General features: G+C 42.7%; 1 protein-coding gene across 1 annotated transcript in view; it reads left to right on the top strand.

The window, feature by feature from the left end:
• Positions 1-855: 855 nt before the first annotated feature.
• Positions 856-19265, top strand: part of LOC126412239 (glutathione S-transferase D7-like) — a 92177-nt gene continuing 73767 nt past the window's right edge. The window contains exon 1 of the mRNA XM_050081731.1: positions 856-944. The gene's annotated coding sequence lies outside the window, so the exon portion shown is untranslated. The remainder of the gene's footprint in view (positions 945-19265) is intronic.

Raw genomic sequence — 19265 nt, 5'->3', positions numbered from 1 at the left:
CCGGCTCAGGCATTCTATGTCTGTTTCTGTGAAACGTTGGCTGTTGCGCATAACTCATAAGTAAAAGTGTTGCCATGGTGCCTCCAAAGTAATACAGCGAGGTCTTAAAGTCTTAAGCATTTGATAGTAACTGTGCTCATTTCAAGATGAACTGAATGACGTTAAAACTATTTGTATTGTGTTAAAACAGACAGTAGGTTTCTGTAATAAACAAACAGCAAAATTTTTATCCGTTAACTTATTATTACTTGTCGATAGCCCTTTTTTGACAACTTTAACTATTTATCAAGTATCACGTTGAACGCACTGACACCCATTACATACAATTAACAAAGCAATGCAAAGTATGCATCCCGCGAACAAATGCTCTTGCGCTTGTTAATTCTAAACCTTTGGATCTCAAACAGCTTTGAATGTCCCACGACCCGCACAGCAACATTCTGCCTTTCATCGTTTAGGTATCAACGTAATCTACCTTCAACACAATAAGTGGGTAAGTATCAACGACTGAGATGCAACAGCTGTTGTATGCTGCTTTCGAATTTTGTTTTTGGCGCACGACATATTTTGAAGCTCACAACATGAGTAACACCAAAAATTGAATTTCAGAATCTTATCCATTATTTGAAAAATTGGGGACACCCACGACTCAGTGTCTAGTGTACTTTGTACGCTTACACAAGTAACATTAGACGATTAACTTACCGTAATTTACGAGGGCCTTGGCAGTAGGGATAGCAGACAGTGACAACGAGTTCGTTGGAGCCGAGGCAATTTGCCCAAAGGGTGGTCGCCAGCGCAGGCGCTGTTCGTGTTAGGTCGGCAAGACACGGGAGTTTCCGCCAAGCGGACCACAGACCTTCCCGGCTCCTTCGCCGCTGCTGCCAGACGGCCGCTTGGACACCTCCGCGCTGTTACATCCTTCGTAGTTATTTACGTGTCACGTAAGTCATTTGTACGCTTTCAATTAATGTGGAATATTCTTCTTGTTATTTTTTGCCTTTACCCGTTTCTCTTTCGGAGCGGCATTGTTATATAATTATACCAGTTGGGGTACCCGGCTTCGCTCAGGGATGTGATATCAGATTAGTTGGAATAAAAAGATAAACTTTAAAGTATAAGAGGTAAAAAATTATTGGAAACATATTCTAGCTATTTAGGATTCTTGTTTATAAACAACATTTTTCATTTTGTTACCCTGGGAATGTATGTACAAGTTTTTCGAATATCCTACTCGAGAGGAAGTTACGAATAGTTGGCCGTGAGAGATGCAAGAGTCTTTCAGGTTGTGCGGCAATATTTTACAGTTTGTCGTTCTGCTTTGTTAATTGTAAAAGTGTAGGATAATTTGACTGGAAATTGCAGTCTTTTAAATTAGAATGGCAGCTCAGTAGAGATCAGTGGTATTCTGGGTGTAAATAGTGTGTGTCCTTTGTACTTTCCAGTTATAAGTTCGGCTTCTGACAATCATCGTTGTTCAATTACTTGTCCGCATCCACGCTTCTCATAGGGTGATATTTTTATGGGTGGCTTGAGTTCAAAGTCTTATTATAAGATTGTGTCGTGGTTCTTGATTCTTCAGTCTTTCATTTCGTTGTCCTTAGGTTTCTGTGCTTCTCACAGTGCTCATTCTCGTTCGTTGGGAACTTAAATGTGCTTCGCAGTCTTCGTCTGTTTCGTTTTTTCGCTGTTCTTTTTGTTTTCGCCGTTTTGCTCCAGACCAGGCAAGATCTCTTTTACGTTTGGGCGTTGCCATTCACTCACTGCACTACGTTTTTGGTTCCTCCCTTCTTCACTGATAAGAAACTGACGTTCGAACCCACGATGGGTCTTGCTTTATGTATCAACACCAAAGGGTAGCCACACAAGTGGTGAATTCCAGAATGTACCAAAAAGGCTTCGAATGGTCCATAATGTTCCAGAACATTCCAAAAAATTCTAGAGTGTTCTGGAATGTTCCACAATGATCTGGGATGTTTCCAAACACTCTGGAACATGCTGGAGTGTTGTGGAATGCTCTACAATACCCTCGAATGTACCGGAATGTTCTAGAAATTTCTAGAGGGGAAACTTCCCACCCCTTATGTCTTCAAAAGCACGTCATTCAGGTAAAAACGGGCTAGCACACCATATAACTCCCTTGATCGTACCGGGCCTCATTTCTGAGTTTTTGCGGCACGCACAATGTATACTTACTTTCATAGTATAAATTGATATTGATGACACCACCACTCTCCCCGGGACGAAATCTGTGTACCCCATCTGCCTGTGTCTAGAGGACTCTCATGTTCAAATGTTACAAATGTTTGTGTGGCGCGTATCGAAAGATGGGCATGGGGAATCGCCCAGAATTTCCCTACATTGATGAGGGAGACTGCGGAAAAACCACGAGATATTGTAAAATGTCATTGTACAAAACTTGTTATATTAACATTATAATATTTTTTGAATTTCCTTTCTGTCACAACGTGTTAGTTTTAAACGTGATATAAACAAACACGAATTCAGATACTATTGTAAATTTCCGGTCACAACTACTCTTGTCTTATGGATCGAACAATTCAACAGGAATATCTTGGGTATAGTACTCGTTTCAGAATGATAGAATATGTAATATTATCTTCAGTGCTAAAGTTTGCAGAGGTCATCAACACCGAACGCTTGAAGCTGATACCAGCTGTATGCATATCGTCAGTTTGGAGGAAACAAAAAATGGTAGGAGAGTACGAGCTACAGCGTGTTTCCAACGAGCAAACCGACTGCTGATAAACAGAAAATCTGGACTGCTGTAATTGTGATAAGATTATTTATTGATTGTGCCGACGTTAGGATATTATTGCTCCGTTTTAAGCTAGCGGGTCGAGCGGTGCGATCAAGCTGACAGCTTATTAATATGTAGGCTTCCAAGTCCGGTGTAAAGGTCGTTAAAATCCTTGCACTCAGAGGACCGCTGTAGCTCTAGCGAAACTTTGATTTATTTTAGTGTTTTATAACATGACGGATCAGAACGCTGTAAATTCAGCTAAATACTTAGGCATTACAATTACAAATAACCAAAATTGCAACGATCACATAGATAATATTGTGGGTAGAGCAAACCAAAGACTGCGATTCACTGGCAGAACGCTTAGAAGGTGCAACAGGTCTACTAAAGAGACTGCTTACACCACGCTTGTCCGCCCTATTCTGGAGTATTGCTGTGCGGTGTGGGGCACGCATCAGGTGGGACTGACCGATGACATCGAAAAAGTACAAAGAAGGTCAGCTCGTTTTGTATTATCGCGAAATAGGGGCGATAGTGCCACAGACTTGAAACGGAGTGGCAATCATTAAAACAAAGGCGTTTTTCGTTGCGACGGGATCTACTCATGAAATTTCTATCACCAGTTTTCTCCTCCGATTGCGAAAACATTTTGTTGGCACCCACCTACAAAGGGAGAAATGATCATCACGATAAAATAAGAGAAATCAGGGCACGCACAGAAACATTTAAGTGCTCGTTTTTCCCGCGTGCCGTTCGAGAGTGGAACGGTAGAGAGACAGCTTGAAGGTGGTTCATTGAACCCTCTGCCAGGCACTTGATTGTGAATAACAGAGTAATCACGTAGATGTAGATGTAGAATGCCCAGAAGGATTTTAATGGGGAAGACTTGATCTCGTTTCGAGGTTGTGGTTAGCAGCGATTACTGCGAGTTTATCTATTTTCCCCAGCTGACCGTAAATAAGACTTACTAGCACTCTGGCCTCTGTTATTTGAAGTTAGTTTGCTTAAAAGCAACCTGTATATGCTGCGAACGAGAAGAATCATCTCATCGTTAAGTAGTTGGCTTCTCAGCCGCTGTTACTGTAGCATCTTAGCTTCCCCTGACCGCTTGTAGCCGATGTTACCAATACACACTGCTTAGATGAACCCTCATAACTATTAACACGATTTACACTACTGGCCATTAAAGAAGAAATGCAGATCATAAACGGGTATTCGTTTGACAAATATATTATACTAGAACTGACGTGTGATTACATTTTCACGCAATTTGGGTGCATAGATCCTGAGAAATCAGTACCCAGAACAACCACCTCTGGCTGTGATAACGACCTTGATACGCCAGGGCATTGAGTCAAACAGAGCTTGGATGGCGTGTACAGGTACAGCTGCCCATGCAGCTTCAACACGATACCACAGTTCATCAAGAGTAGTGACTGGCGTATTGTGACGAGCCAGTTGCCTGGCCACCACTGACCAGACGTTTTCAGTTGGTGAGAGATCTGGAGAATCTGCTGGCCAGGGCAGCAGTCGAACATTTTCTGTATCCAGAAAGGCCCGTACAGGACCTGCAACATGACGACGTGCATTATCCTGCTGAAATGTAGGGTTTCTCAGGGATGGAATGAAGGGTAGAGCCACGGGTCGTAACACATCTGAAATGTAACGTCCACTCTTCAAAGTGCCGTCAATACGAACAAGAGGTGACCGAGACGTGTGACCTATGGCACCCCATACAATCACGCCGGGTGATACGCCAGTGTGACGATGACGAATACACGCTTCCAACGTGCGTTCACTGCGATGTCGCCAAACACGGATGCGACCATCATGATGCTATAAACAGAACCTGGATTCATCCGAAAAAATGACGTATTGCCATTCGTGCACCCGGGTTCGTCGTTGAGTACACCATCACAGGCGCTCCTGTCTGTGACGCAGAGTCAAGGCTAACCGCAGCCATGGTCTCCGAGCTGATAGTCCATGCTGCTGCAAACGTCGTCGAACTGTTCGTGCAGATGGTTGTCGTCTTGCAAACGTCCCCATCTGTTGACTCAGGGATCGAGACGTGGCTGCACGATCCGTTTCAGCCATGCGGATAAGATGCCTGTCATCTCGACTGCTAGTGATACGAGGCCGTTGGAATTCCATATTCTGCTAACAGGCATTGGATCTCGACCAACGCGAGCAGCAATGTCGCGATACGATAAACCGCAATCGTGACACGCTACAATCCGCAATTTATCAAAGTCGGAAACGTGATGGTACGCATTTCTCCTCCTTACACGAGGCATCACAACAACTTTTCACCAGGCAACGCCGGTCAACTACTGTTTGTGTATGAGGAATCGGTTGGAAACTTTCCTCATGTCAGCACGTTGTAGGTGTCGCCACCGGCGCCAACCTTGTGTGAATGTTCTGAAAAGTTAATCATTTGCGTATCACAGCATCTTCTTCCTGTCGGTTAAATTTCGCGTCTGTAGCACATAATCTTCGTGGTGTAGCAATTTAAATGGCCAGTAGTGTAGTTTTTGTCATTTATTAAAGTATCCAGCAAGATGAATGCACTTATTCAATTTGTGTTATTATACGCGTATTCAGCTGAAGGATTATGATGATTAAATCTCTATCACCTGACTTTCGATCATTCTGCTTTAGCTTCTTCTGAAACCTTTCGCCTGATGTACTGTCATAACTGCTTCAAACTATACTATTCACTGTAATGAAGTATCTTGTTACAGATATTTTTTTAACATGTGAACCTATTTTTTGTATCACGATTCTTTGGCCCTTTCTATGATGCTACAATACCGATCACAAGACAGATGTGTGATTACTAGAAAGGCACGTGTTACTGATTTAGGGATGGGAAATGTTTTATACGATGTCTGTATGCAACTGAAGCGGCCCTCTCATACAATACCTATCCCCTACCGAAAGGTATCACTGAAAGCAACACTAAGATACAGGATTTTCACTAGCTGGAAAGCTTTTACCAAAACTTATCCCTATTTCAACTTAACAAGAATAAAACCGTATTTCATATCTTATCTGGCGCATTTAGCTTTCCTTGTGTTTTTTTCCCAGTGAAAGCTGTATTTGCTCAAGTTGTTTCTGAAGTACCAATTTTTAACTTTGGCACAATGGCTGAATGAAGTAAAAATGAAGATGAGAGAGCAAAGTGAGGATGAGAGAGCAAAGTGACATGCAGTTAATGAATTTCAAAGTTAAATTTCACCAAACCATATGATTAAAAATTCTAAAAAGTTAGCAAGCAGACCGAAATCACCTGTTGCAGGGGCGGCCAAGAATTCAGTTCACAAGTCATACCCTGGCTTGTGTGCCACAGCGCTCAGCCTGTCTGCACACTTCCCCCCCCCCCCCCCTCCCACCTCCACACCATGATGTCTGAGCGATATCTAGACTGCAATACAGTCACAATGCATAAGACTTAATTTTATACTTTATTTGTCAACAATATAGAACACAAACGAAGCTAATTATACTCATGCTCATAAATTAAGAATAACTGCAGAATGTGGTGCCACCAAAAAAAAAATGGTTCAAATGGCTCTGAGCACTATGGGACTTAACATCTTAGGTCATCAGTCCCCTAGAACTTAGAACTACTTAAACCTAACTAACCTAAGGACATCACACACATCCATGCCCGAGGCAGGATTCGAACCTGCGACCGTAGCAGTCCCGCGGTTCCGGACTGCAGCGCCTAGAACCGCACGGCCACCGCGGCCGGCGTAATGTGGTGCCACACAACGTGGCACTACACAAAACTGGCGCTAATTGCAAAGGAACATAGGGAACACACACGACACAGATCTGGAAGTCCACGGTATTGGTGGTAAGTTGAGAAAACCGTCCCGAAACACATGTGCTACAAAATACCACTGTTTCCTGCGCATGTGCCCCGACATCAATATGGGACATGATCACCACGCACACGTACACAGGCCGCAAAACGGGTTGGCATACTCTGGACCAGGTGGTTGAGCAGCTTCTGTGGTATAGCCTCCCATTCTTGCACCAGTGCCCGTTGGAGCTCCTGAAGTGTTCTATGGATGTGAAGACGTGCAGCGATACGTCAATCGAGAGCATCCCAGACGTGTTCGTTGGGGTTTAAGTCTGGAGAAGGGGCAGGCCCCTCCATTCGTCTGTTATCTTCTGTTTCAAGGTACTCCTCCACGATGGCAGCTCGGTGGCGCCGTGTGTTATCATCCATCAGGAAGAAGGTGGGACCCACTGCACTCCTGAAAACGCGGACATACTGGTGCAAAATGTCTCGACACACCTGACCTGTTACAGTTTCTCTGTCAAAGACGTGCAGGGGTGTACGTGCACCAATGATAATCCCACCCCACACCAAACCATGACCTCCATACAGGTCCATTTCAACGACATTAAGGGCTTGGTGTCTGGTTCCTGGTTCACATCAGATGAAAACCCGGCGAGAATCACTGTTCAGACTATATCTGGACTCGTCCATGAACATAACCTGGGACCACTGTTCCAATGCCCATGTACTGTGTTCTTGACACAGGCTTTATGGGCTCTCCTGTGACCAGGGGTCAGTGGAATGCACCTTGCAGGTCTCCGGGCGAATAAACCATGTCTGTAGAGTGTGTCTGGAGACAACTGTTCCAGTGGCTGCGGTAAGGTCCCGAACAAAGCTACCTGCAGTACTTCATGGCCGTCTGCGAGCACTGATGGTGAGATATCGGTCTTCTTGTGGTGTTGTACACTGTGGACGTCCCGTACTGTAGCGTCTGGACACATTTCCTGTCTGCTGGAATCGTTACCATAATCTTGAGATCACACTTTGTGGCACACGGTGGGCCTTTGCTACAACCTGCTGTGTTTGACCAGCCTCCAGTCGCCCTGGTATTCTACCCCTCATAACGTCATCAATATGTGTTCTTTGAGCCATTTCCAACACACAGTCACCATTAGCACGTCTGAAAATGTCTGCGCACTTACTCGCTGCACCGTACTCTGACACTCACCAATACACCTCTGCATATGTAGACTGCTGCCAGCGCCACCGGGCGACGACCGCAGGTCAAATTCACCGCATGGTCAAACCCCGAGGTGATTTAAAGACGCAAAACCGCTCACCACAGCGTTGTTTCACCACGTATCAGCATTATACTTAACTTATGAGCATGAGTGTATTTTCAGTGTTATTTATTATTTGCATGGTGAAGACTTAATTTTTATGTGGTACAAACAGTCCGCATATGGACAGACGCAGACAGTTCAACAGATTTGCGCACTCAGGTTACCAAGTAATTTGTGATTTATTTAGTTCCATAATCATAAAAGCTTTTTCAAACAATTGAGTTGATCAAAATATTGAAGTACTTTTGCAACCTAATTATAGAGACGTAGGAACTCTACCTACAGGAACAATGTAGATGTCCTGAACAGTTTTAATGTAAAAGCTTTGGCTTTAAAAAGGGAATAACATTGCAGGTCATTCAGTTCCATCGAGAGATGCACAGGAGCCTTTCAGTTCAAACTGCGAACGGCCTCGAAAACAGTTCGGAAGAAGATTAGGTTGGCAGTGTTTTCAAAACGTTTACGAAAAAATCATTGTAATTCTTTCAAGGCGACAGTGAATTATTGAAGTCTCATATTTTTTGTATTTGCAACCACAGAACGAAAATACCCTCAAGAAATCCAAAACTAAAACTGTTCACTCCACAAAACGAAAAATCGTTGTATCCTATATAATCAGTGAGTCACAGTCGGAATTGGCCAACTCATACAAATACCTGGGTGTAAGAGTTTGTACATATATGAAAAGCAATGATCACATAGGCACAGTCATGGGTAAAGGAGGTGGTAGACTTCGGTTTATTGGTAGAATACTGGGAAAATGCAGTCAGTCTACAAAGGGAATTGCTTACGAATCGCTCGTGCGACCCATATTGCTCAAGTGTGTTGGGACATGTACCAGTTGTGACTAATGGGGGATACTGAACATATCCAGAGAAGGGTAGCTCAAACGGTCGTAGGTTTAATTTATGGATGTCCATCTTTTTGCATGGAGGAGGGACATCAGCTAATGACTTATATGAGAAAAAGTACCACCACAGCTGTATCTTGAGAATGTCTTTATTCTGTCACACGACTAGTTTCAGCGTCACATTACCGCCATCCTCAGATCTTACAACTGCCAAAAGAGTATTTGTTTTCCTTGTGCGCCAAAGAAATCAAGTACTTTTTTGGCAGTGGTGGGCCTGGGGACGGTGGTAATGTGCCGCCGAAACTAGTCGTCTGATAGAATGAAGATATTCTCAAGATGCAGCTACGGTGCTACTTTTTCTCATATTACGGACATAGGTTTGTTTGACCCTCGTGAGAGTGTTCGCAGAGATGCTGAAGAAACAGAACTGACAGACTCTTGAAGATAAACGTAAATTATGTCGAGAAAGCCTACATGCAAAGCATCAAGAAGTGCTATGGGGGATGATTCACTGCAGCCTCCTACTTATCGATCACATGGGGATCGTGAGGAACAAGATTAATTACATCACACTAAGAGGAATTTAAACGATCATTCTTTCCGTGCTCGATACGTGAATGAACGGGAAGAAACCCTAACTAGTACAATGGAATGTACCCTCCGCTATGCACTTCACATTGGTTTGCAGATTGTAGATGTAGCTGTAGAATATAAACTAGTGTTCCGAGACGTTGAATTTGAACCCTGCTCCTGCCCTAACACGAGTGCGGTCACATAAAACTTTGTTACTTCGCTCTGTGGCTTTATTAGATACTAGAAATCATTCGCAACAATTGTCGAAAAATGGTTCAAATGGCTCTAAGCATTATGGGACTTAACATCTGAGGTCATCAGTCCCCTAGAATTTAGAACTACTTAAACCGTTGCGGTCGGGCGGTTCCAGACTGAAGCGCCTAGGAAACGCTTGGCCACAGCGGCCGGCCAACAATTGTCGAAAGAGTATACTACTGAGCAAATAAAAAATGCAAAACAGACCAAAATTGACGACTAGGTCATTGTTGCTTTATAGGACAATTATTAACTGTGGAATTATCGTCGAAGTTATTGGCGGCGACACATGCCTGTAGGTCTCCCCTACGGCAGCAAACGTGAGCTTGTACGATGACGAACCGTAGGCGGGACGTCTCGCAATGTTGTTTTGCAATGATCGTGACAGATTGCCGTGATCGCCAGTGGAGAAGATGGAGCTAGCTGCTGCATAGATAGGCCTCATCTCCTATGAATGTAGATTTTAGAGTGTTTCAGGAGAAAATAAACTGCAGGTGGAATCCCAAGGCCGAGAACGTCATCCACAGAAGCAACAGAGTATCTCATTCACAGAAGATAAGGCCTTTGTACACAGCAGCTCGCTCCATCTTCTCCATTGGTGACCGTAGCAATTAGTTGCGATCACTGAATACCAAACAACATTGCGAGACGTATCCCCTATTGTCCGTCAGTGTACAAAGCCACGTTTATTACCGAAGAGGTTGCCCAGTGGAGCGCCGGCGCCTGTAATTTCGACACCCTGTAGCGTCGCTGGACGACGTTTCCAGTCATGAGTTCCTACCCTCGATTTGTTCCTCAAGATACACTCTACAACCTCTCGAAGTTTGTTGCAACATTTCTGGGACACCCTGCATACGCACCCATTACATTTATTTTACCCACCACAGAATACGCATATAACACAACTCTCACATATCTCGTTTTCGAAAAAGAAAGGGGCCAATGTGTGTGAAGGAAAAACACCTTACAGGCAGCTGAACCGACCCTTGGGGATGGCGGGGGGTGGGGGAGGGGGTGGGGGGGTGAGGGTCTATTACAGTCAACAATGCCATATAAGTTAGTACAATTACCTCGAAAAATGGAGTTGCGTTCCAAAAGATACTGGAATCCTAGAAACTGTTTTAATCACTCAGGTAGGCTTCTGATATGAGTAATCTGAGTTTGCCTCGATTTCTGATCGGAACTTCAGCCATGATTGAAAGAAAACCACCAAAATTTAGGAAAATTTTTTAAAATTCCTGCGAAACTAAACGCTAAATCGGAAATTCCAAGGTTACTAAGACTGAAGAGCAATAAATTCTGCATCGACTGAGATTAGTTACAAAAGCTTCGTGAGGAAACTGTTATTTTCAGTTTTCGAAAGACAGTCGTTTGCTGCAATAAAATGTGCGACACCTGAGAACTAGCCAGTTTGACGCAAAATTTTATAGGAGAAAACATGTGGAGCATCGAATTATGTTTCCAATAAATCAAAGAAACTAACATAAAACCTAACTAGTAAGTAAATATCACCATTATTCAATTATTTACGTTAATCACGTAGTTAACGACAAATATTTTTTTTTTTTTTTACTTTCAGTTCAGTGATTTCTTCCAGTGTTCACTGTTTTTCGTTTACGTATCAGATACTCATTCTCTACAATTTGTTGCTCCATTAGTGTCGCAAACACGTACTTTTGCAAAATGTTCAAATGTGTGTGAAATCTTACGGGACTTAACTGCCAAGATCATCAGTCCCTAAGCTTACACACTACTTAACCTAAATTATCATAAGGACGAACACACACAGCCATGCCCGAGTAGGACTCGAAGCTCCGCCAGGACCAGCTGCACAGTCCATGACTGCAGCGCCTTAAATCGCTCGGCTAATCCCGCGCGGCGTACTTTTGCCCGGACGCGTATTGTTGATGCTCCTTGCAGGCACCAATAGTCAGCTGACCGTTGTTTCGTTCTTTTTGTGTAAAGTGAAGGCGGAGGGGTGGAAAGGAAATGGAAGGGAAGGAACTACTGATGTCAGCAGTATCGGGACTTCGTGCAGAATTAGCGGCGACGAGTGAAACTGTATGTCTGACCAGGATTCAAATCCAGGATCTCCTGCTTACTAGGCAGTCGCGTTAACCATTGCGCCACTCGGACACAGTGTCCATCGCAGTTGCTCAGACTACCTTGGCGCACCTCTCAGCCGGCCTACACTCCCACCAATGCCACCTATCCGCAGTCCCCGCCATGTCTTCCATGCTCGCGGTTTGAAATTCCCGCAGTAGGTCGAAAGTAATTGGGCAACAGCACGGTGTGTGGTGGATTCATTGCCCATCGAGGCCAATCAGTCGGACGTGTCCGAAAGAACAGACACCACGCATTCATTTAATTAGTTACGTTTGTTAATGGAGGTCAGTGCAATGTCTGGATGAAGCGTTGTGGATGAGGTGGACGTCATCACAGTGAAGGAGAAAGGAATAGAATATTGCGTCAAATTTGCCTGTTCTCAGATGCTGCATGTTTTATAACGACAAAACGACTGTTTTTCGAGAAACGTGAAAAATTATTTTTTTTCTGTCGTAACTTTCTACAGGAGTTTCGGGTACTCCCTCGGGCGCGCGCGCGCGCGAGCGCGCGCGCGTGTGTGTGTGTGTGTGAGTGTGTTTTGTCCTTAGTGTAAGTTAGTTTAAGTTAGATTAAGTAGTGAGTAAGCCTGGGAACCAATGAATTCAGCAGTTTGGTCCCATAGGAACTTACCACAAATTACCAAATTTTCCTTTCGATTAATAGTTTCGCTGGAATGCGAAAGAAGAAATAGAAAAAAGTCCGAAATATCGGTGGTTTTCTTTTCATCACGACTGAATTCCCATTCAGAAATTTGGATAAAAAAAAAGCAACTTCAGAATTCCTCTCGTTTTTGGAAGGCAGGACTCTAATTTTCTTGGCGTGATACGACATCTACGTTTTACTGTTCTACTGATCGACACACCGTCGTGTCACGTAACTTGCATTTCGTCAGACCTCATACGAACCGTCATTAGCACAGACAAGCTATGTGCGATACCAGCGTACTTTAGTGCGGCCAGATAACTGGTTGCTTGAAGCATGCAACACTGTATTGAACTGGAACGTGGTTCTAACAACGAAGTTAGCTCTCGCAACGAATAGGAGAGCGTAGTTCGGCTTTTGCTAACTAGTGAAAAGGAAGAAATGGCATACTGTAGCTACAGGGCGACAATTATTGAAATATATGAAGAAAACGTAAATTAGTTACAAACTATGTCATGCACACATTTTATTCAACATGTAAACGTCAGTACAGTTACTCGGATTTATGTTATGACACGTTCGATATGCCTGCCATCATTCGTGATGATGTGTCGCAGATCAACACCGAAATTCTGCATGGCCCGCTGAAGTGTTGGAACATCGATGGTGTCGATGACCTCCAGCATGGCTGTTTTCAGCTCACCAATGGTTTCAATGGTTTTGAGGTTATTGCTGTACACCTTGTCTTTAACACTCGGGGGGGGGGGGGGGGGGGAGTACTTTATCCCTACCTTCTGAAAATATTGAATCTACTCAGGTACTTTACTTTTCAAAATTTTGTAAAAAATGTTTATTGTCTTTAATGAAGTCTTCTTTCAAATGCTATGATTGTTTTACATTTTTCGTTTAAGCTTAATCGGAAAATTTAATTTTATGGGAGGTGGTCATAAAGTCTTCCCCCCCCCCCCCCCACCCCCCTTGGTGGTAGATGCGACTTTCCACAACTGTCGTCTTACTCCATAAATAATAGCATTACGTGACCTTAGAACTTAGAACACATGGACATTATATTTATCTGAGTTGGGAGCAACAGTGGACTCAACAATGATTCATTTCCCTTTGGTTCTTTTTTGCTTCCCGTTCAGTGGCACTTAGTCCAGTGTTAGACACAACTGTGATTGATAATGTATCGACAGTCACTTACTGACAGAGAACTGTCACATATTTTAGAAGAATCTACAGATTCTCAAATAGAATTTGATGAAACTGACGATGTAGAGAGTGAACGTGAAGAGGAATGCGTTGTGCGCGAGGATGTGGACAATGACAGAGTACATACAGACACTGAAGATGACCTCTGGGCGCCTGAAACTGATGACGACGCAGCCTCTGAGGTTAGTGACAAGAATATTACAAGCACTGGAAAAATTTATAGCTCCAAACCTCCTCACATTAGAAGAGGAGCAGCACAAAACATAGTGACATAAAGAGAAGGCATAAGAGACGAAGGCAAAGTAAAAACAATAAGAGAATCATTTGAAAAGTTTTTGTTTCCAAAAATTGTCAACATCATAATAAAGCATACGAATGGAGAGGCATTGAGGCAGAAAATATCCAAGACAGACAGACTTGATTTCATGGCATATATAGGGCTACTTATTATTATGGGGAAGGAAAACGATAGTGAGTCATCTTTCACAGATTTTTGGTCCTATACTTCAGGAAATTTATTTACGCTGCTACCATGAGCCGAACCAGATTCCAGCAGCTTACTAAGATAGTAAGATTTGGTGACAGAGGGTTGCGAAGCGATCGCAGGAAACTTCATAAGTTTGCTGCAATACCAGAAGTTTTTGATAAGATGAATGAATTACTGCTAAAATATTATTCTGTTGGGATGCACACTGTTTTTGATGAAATGTTGTCATTGTTCCGTGGCAGGTGTCCCTTCCAAGTCTTCATGAAGGTTCAAATGGTTCAAATGGCTCTGAGCACTATGGGACTTAACTTCTGAGGTTATCAGTCCCCTAGAACTTAGAACTACTTAAACCTAACTAACCTAAGGACATCACACACATCCATGCCCGTGGCAGGATTCGAACCTACGACCGTAGCGGTCGCGCGGTTCCAGACTGTAGCGCCTAGAAACGCTCGGCCACTCTTCATGAAGGAAAAACCTGGTAAATACGGTATAATTATACGCATACTCACAGACGCTAAAACCAGATATGTTATCAGTATGGAGCCTTATGCTGGGAAAAGAAATGATGGTACACAACAATCAAATTCCGCTGCAGCTGTGGTCAAACGCTTGGTGGTTCCTATACATAATCCAGGGCTGAATGTCACCATAGACAGATGTTACACTTCAGTTGGGAAGGCCGAAGATCTATGGAGGAATCACAAGCTAACTCTCGTGGGAACATTACAAGCTAATAGGAAACATATGCCTCAAGAACTGAAAGATATCTCAAGACGAGAATTATAATCTAGTAAATTTGGTTTCAGTGGTACTAGTACTGGAAATATACCAATCACAATTGTTTTTGATATCCCCGTGAAAAACCCAAAAGAAATCTGCTGTTTTATCATCTCAACATTATGACGCCGTTATTGGTTCACCTATTGACACTCAGAGGAAAAGAGTTATAAATTAATATTATAATGAGACTAAAGGTGACGTTGACACGATAGGTCAAATAGTGAGGAAACATTCAACTAAGAGGGCTGCAAGAAGGTGGCCGCTGTTTGTTTTCTATACTCTTGTGGACATAGCAGCGGTAAATAGTTAGCCGGCCGGAGTGGCCGAGCGGTTCTAGGCGCTACAGTCTGGAACCGCGCGACCGCTACGGTCATAGGTTCGAATCCTGCCTCGGGCATGGATGTGTGTGATGTCCTTAGGTTGGTTAGGTTTAAGTAATTCTAAGTTCTACGGGACTGATGACCTCAGAAGTTCAGTGCCATAGTGCTCAGAGCCATTTGGTAAATAGTTATACACTATTTTTGTTAAACTTCCCGGATTGGGATAAGAAAAAACCTAATGAGCGACGACTTTTTCTTCAATAACTGGTGCTACTGCCACGAAACCATACATTGAAGAAAGGGCTACAAATATTGCAGGACTGCCAAAGCCTGTAGTTTCAAGTATGGAGGGTATTCTCGGACAGAAAATCAAGCAGAACTAAGGTACAAAGGAAGCTCGTGGAGGTAAAGATAGATGTCATTTTGTGTTAGTGAAAGCCGTTCAAAAGGAGAAAAGTACAACAAAGAGAACAAAACAATAATAAACTGCAACAATTTTAAGAGATACACATGTGGTAAACACAGCAAAAGAACTGTTGTATGTTCCAAGTGTGAAGGATTCCGAAGAAAGCAGTGAATAATCTTTCTCACATAACTATGTTATGTACCTAAGCTCTTTGTATATTACCTCAAGTTTTTCTTATATTTTTTAAAAGTAATGAAGTCTACTTCAATAGTACTATAACGACTTTTACTACTAATGTTTCTCAAGACAATTAGACTTAGTAAACTTTAATGACGAAGTAAGTGAAAGATATAAAATGCATTTCTGAAAACTTTTAAACGAAATATTCAGGTTCTGGATCCTGATCGTGCATCAATAGATCTTCCAAAATTATGCCCACCCTCTTATTTTTGCCGGCCGTGATGGTCGTAGCGGTTCTAGGCGCTGCAGTCCGGAACTGCGGGACTGCTACAGTCGCAGGTTCGAATCCTGCCTCGGGAATGGATGTGTGTGATGTTCTTAGGTTAGTTAGGTTTAAGTAGTTCTAAGTTCTAGGGGACTGATGACCTAAGATGTTAAGTCCCATAGTGCTCAGAGCCATTTGAACCATTTTGAACCTCTTATTTTTGTGATTTGGGCTTAGAGCATGCGGTATCAATAAACCAGATTTCTGAACCTTCCCCATTGCGTGCAAAGGTGGTGGAATGATCGCAGTTCATAACATCTGTCAGTTCTCGAATACACTGGCGTGGATTGCTGTGGATTAATGCATTTAAACGTTCTTCATTAAACCCCCAAGATCATCTTGAATGTGGAGTCACCAATATCAAAACGATCCTCCTTGAAACTGGAAAACCATTTTCTTGCTGTGCTCTGCCCAATGGCATTACCCCATTCGCGACAGAAACTTTTCTTGCTGCCTCCGCTGCTGTCAACCATCTGCTGAATTCAAACAGAAGAATACGTCGGAAATGTTCCTATTTCTCCACTTGCCACTCCATTTTCTTGCGTCCACAGCTCTATTCACTGTCTTAAAATGGCACATGATAGTACGTAAATTCAAACAGCAACAGTAATTACAAACAAAAAATTACAGTCGATAAATAAAGCCATAGCAACCGGAATACTAGCATACAAAACATAACGCAAAGAAGTTATGCACCAACAAAATATTTTCTCCCGTTAGCTAAAGCAGTCATTTTTAGCCGTTTGGCCAGAGAAAGTGCGATTTAAAGGCAGTGTGGTGGCCGAATGCTGAGTTAGCGGGCCGTCATTCACGTTTCATCTGACTTGAGATGTAATCTCAAAGGCCTTGTATTTGATACTTGTTTTTTCCCCCCTTTGCATTCGTGTTCACTTGCCAACACAACGCCTCCGGGTTCGAGATCTCAGCTGCGGACGTATCAAGTTCGAGTCTCAATGACAACCACAGGTTCTTGTGGCGGTGGGAGGGTCGCAGACTGAAAATGAGAAACCGGTTGCGTAAGTAAGAGCAAGACGAAAAATATAGAGAAGGTGTTCATCGGGGACATTTTAACCTTCTACTGGCGCATGTTACCCAATAATGTAGGTATCAAATTAATATGTGAAGAAGTTTTGTCTACGGCGCTTTTCTGTGTGTGTGTGTGTGTGTGTGTGTGTGTGTGTGTGTGTGTGTATGTGTGTGTGTGTAATTGGAATTAATGAACAGGAATATCTACTGGCATAAAGTACTGTGTGTCAGACATTTACAACCAATGGGAATTCATCCAAAAACGGTGAGGGTTCATAAAGAATCTGCTTCTTCATTTTCAGTAGTTAAGAAATGGGAAGGCGAACCAAAACGTGTCGGCATTTTTGTTTAAAATAACATAAAGGGCAACCCAAAATGTAGTCACGCGCAGAAATTTGGAGAAAATGCGAGGAACTGTAATGAAGTATTTATTGTTATCTCGAAAAAATACATTTTTTGTTTTGCAATCTGCAGTCCTGGTACATACTGAAATGGCCGCGCCGCAGTACATTAGAACACCGATAGAGGAACGAAAACAGAACGGTGCAGCACCCAAGTTTTCTGTTTTAACTGTATGAAAAACTTATTCAGATGAGATCTAGTCTGCAGAAGATTAGAACTGTCTTTCTTCTGGACAGTGCGCCTGCATAATAAAGCTAATTTGTTACGATGGGAAGAGAGGGATTTGAAATACACATGGTGGAGCAGCCGAGCTGATTTAACACTCCCTGACTTCTACTTGTTCTCACACCTACATGTAAAGAAACGGACCAGAGGCATGTCAAAGTGCTTGAGATGTGATGTTGCAAAAGTATGCTGAAAATTAAGTGAACCGATGAGAAATGAAGTTCTCCGCGGAAACTGCGACAAAACAGGTGTGAAAAACCCTAACTAGAAGAAGGTATAGGATAAAAGGACATTTTTAAGACGTTAACAATAACTTTCTTGCCACAAGATGGAGCCGTAGAAGGAAAAAATTGTAGGGAAGACAAATTATAATTTATACACTAAATAGCCGAGGATCCTGAGTAAGCGCTATACTAACAAGGGAATTGTCTAATCCGACACCTCGAAACGAACCCTGATCTTTTTATGCCGAAAGAATACAACGAATGAAATGCCCGGTCAAAATTTTAGCTGCTAATACGCACTGCAAGTATTTTTAAAAATAGTAAAAGCTACTCGTTTTTGCTGCATGAGGAACTGCTTTTGACAGCGGTTTGTACAGTCCTTCCCGCACGATTGGCCGCAACTAGAGCGCAGCTCAAATATCCAAGGTGACACACGCGACTTTGATGCATCTAAACCATACAAAAAATGCTACGTGTCATTTTTTGAGTAAGAGGCTGTTCATACTGCCAGCTAAACTGTTGCAGATGTAATTCTCGCGAAGGTATCTAACAGACGAAGACAAATCGTGGCAGTTTGATGTTACGTTACAGACGTCCATCAACGGGAAATTTGAAAGATTTCTTAAAGACACATAGTTTTATAATATTTCCTGTAGCACAATTCGTATGATAATTTTTGAATAATGTACAGTTTGCCAACAGCGAAACAATTCCTTCTTTATTAACCGGAGTCGTCACAAAAAAACGAAGTGCCATTTGAATGATGAAAACAGTTTCCTTACACCAGGCACACCTTCCCTCTTTATTACCCGTAGTCCTCACAAACAGTTTCCTTACACCAGGCACACCCGACGAAAGAAAATCAATGCATCCAGGCACCTCAAATACTTGCTAATCTTATTTAGACAGAATTGTGGCGGAGTAAGAAATGGTTCTGGTCGTTGCTCCGCTTATTGTGTTGCATAGCAAGTACACGAAATTTGTAAAATGTGCCGATGTAAACTGCTTATGAACAAATAACTGAAATTTAAGAATATTGTTCCCTACTAAACCTCAAATGACACGAACCTATCCTAAGTTATTTTGTCCAACAATTTCGTCAAAAACAATGTTCAGACGAAAATATTTTTGCCACTAAACAGTCTTATCTTTGGTCCTAGCTTGCGTTGGGGCTCTGAAGACGGATATAAAGCTGCATAAACAGTTCAAATGGTTCAAATGGCTCTGAGCACTATGGGACTCAACATCTTAGGTCATAAGTCCCCTAGAACTTAGAACTACTTAAACCTAACTAACCTAAGGACATCACACACACCCATGCCCGAGGCAGGATTCGAACCTGCGACCGTAGC

This window comes from Schistocerca serialis, chromosome 7 (genome assembly GCF_023864345.2).
Source record: "Schistocerca serialis cubense isolate TAMUIC-IGC-003099 chromosome 7, iqSchSeri2.2, whole genome shotgun sequence".
In the NCBI taxonomy this organism is placed as follows: Eukaryota; Metazoa; Arthropoda; class Insecta; order Orthoptera; family Acrididae; genus Schistocerca; species Schistocerca serialis.
Note: the sequence above shows the minus strand (reverse complement) of the source record. Positions and strands in the feature narration are given on the sequence as shown.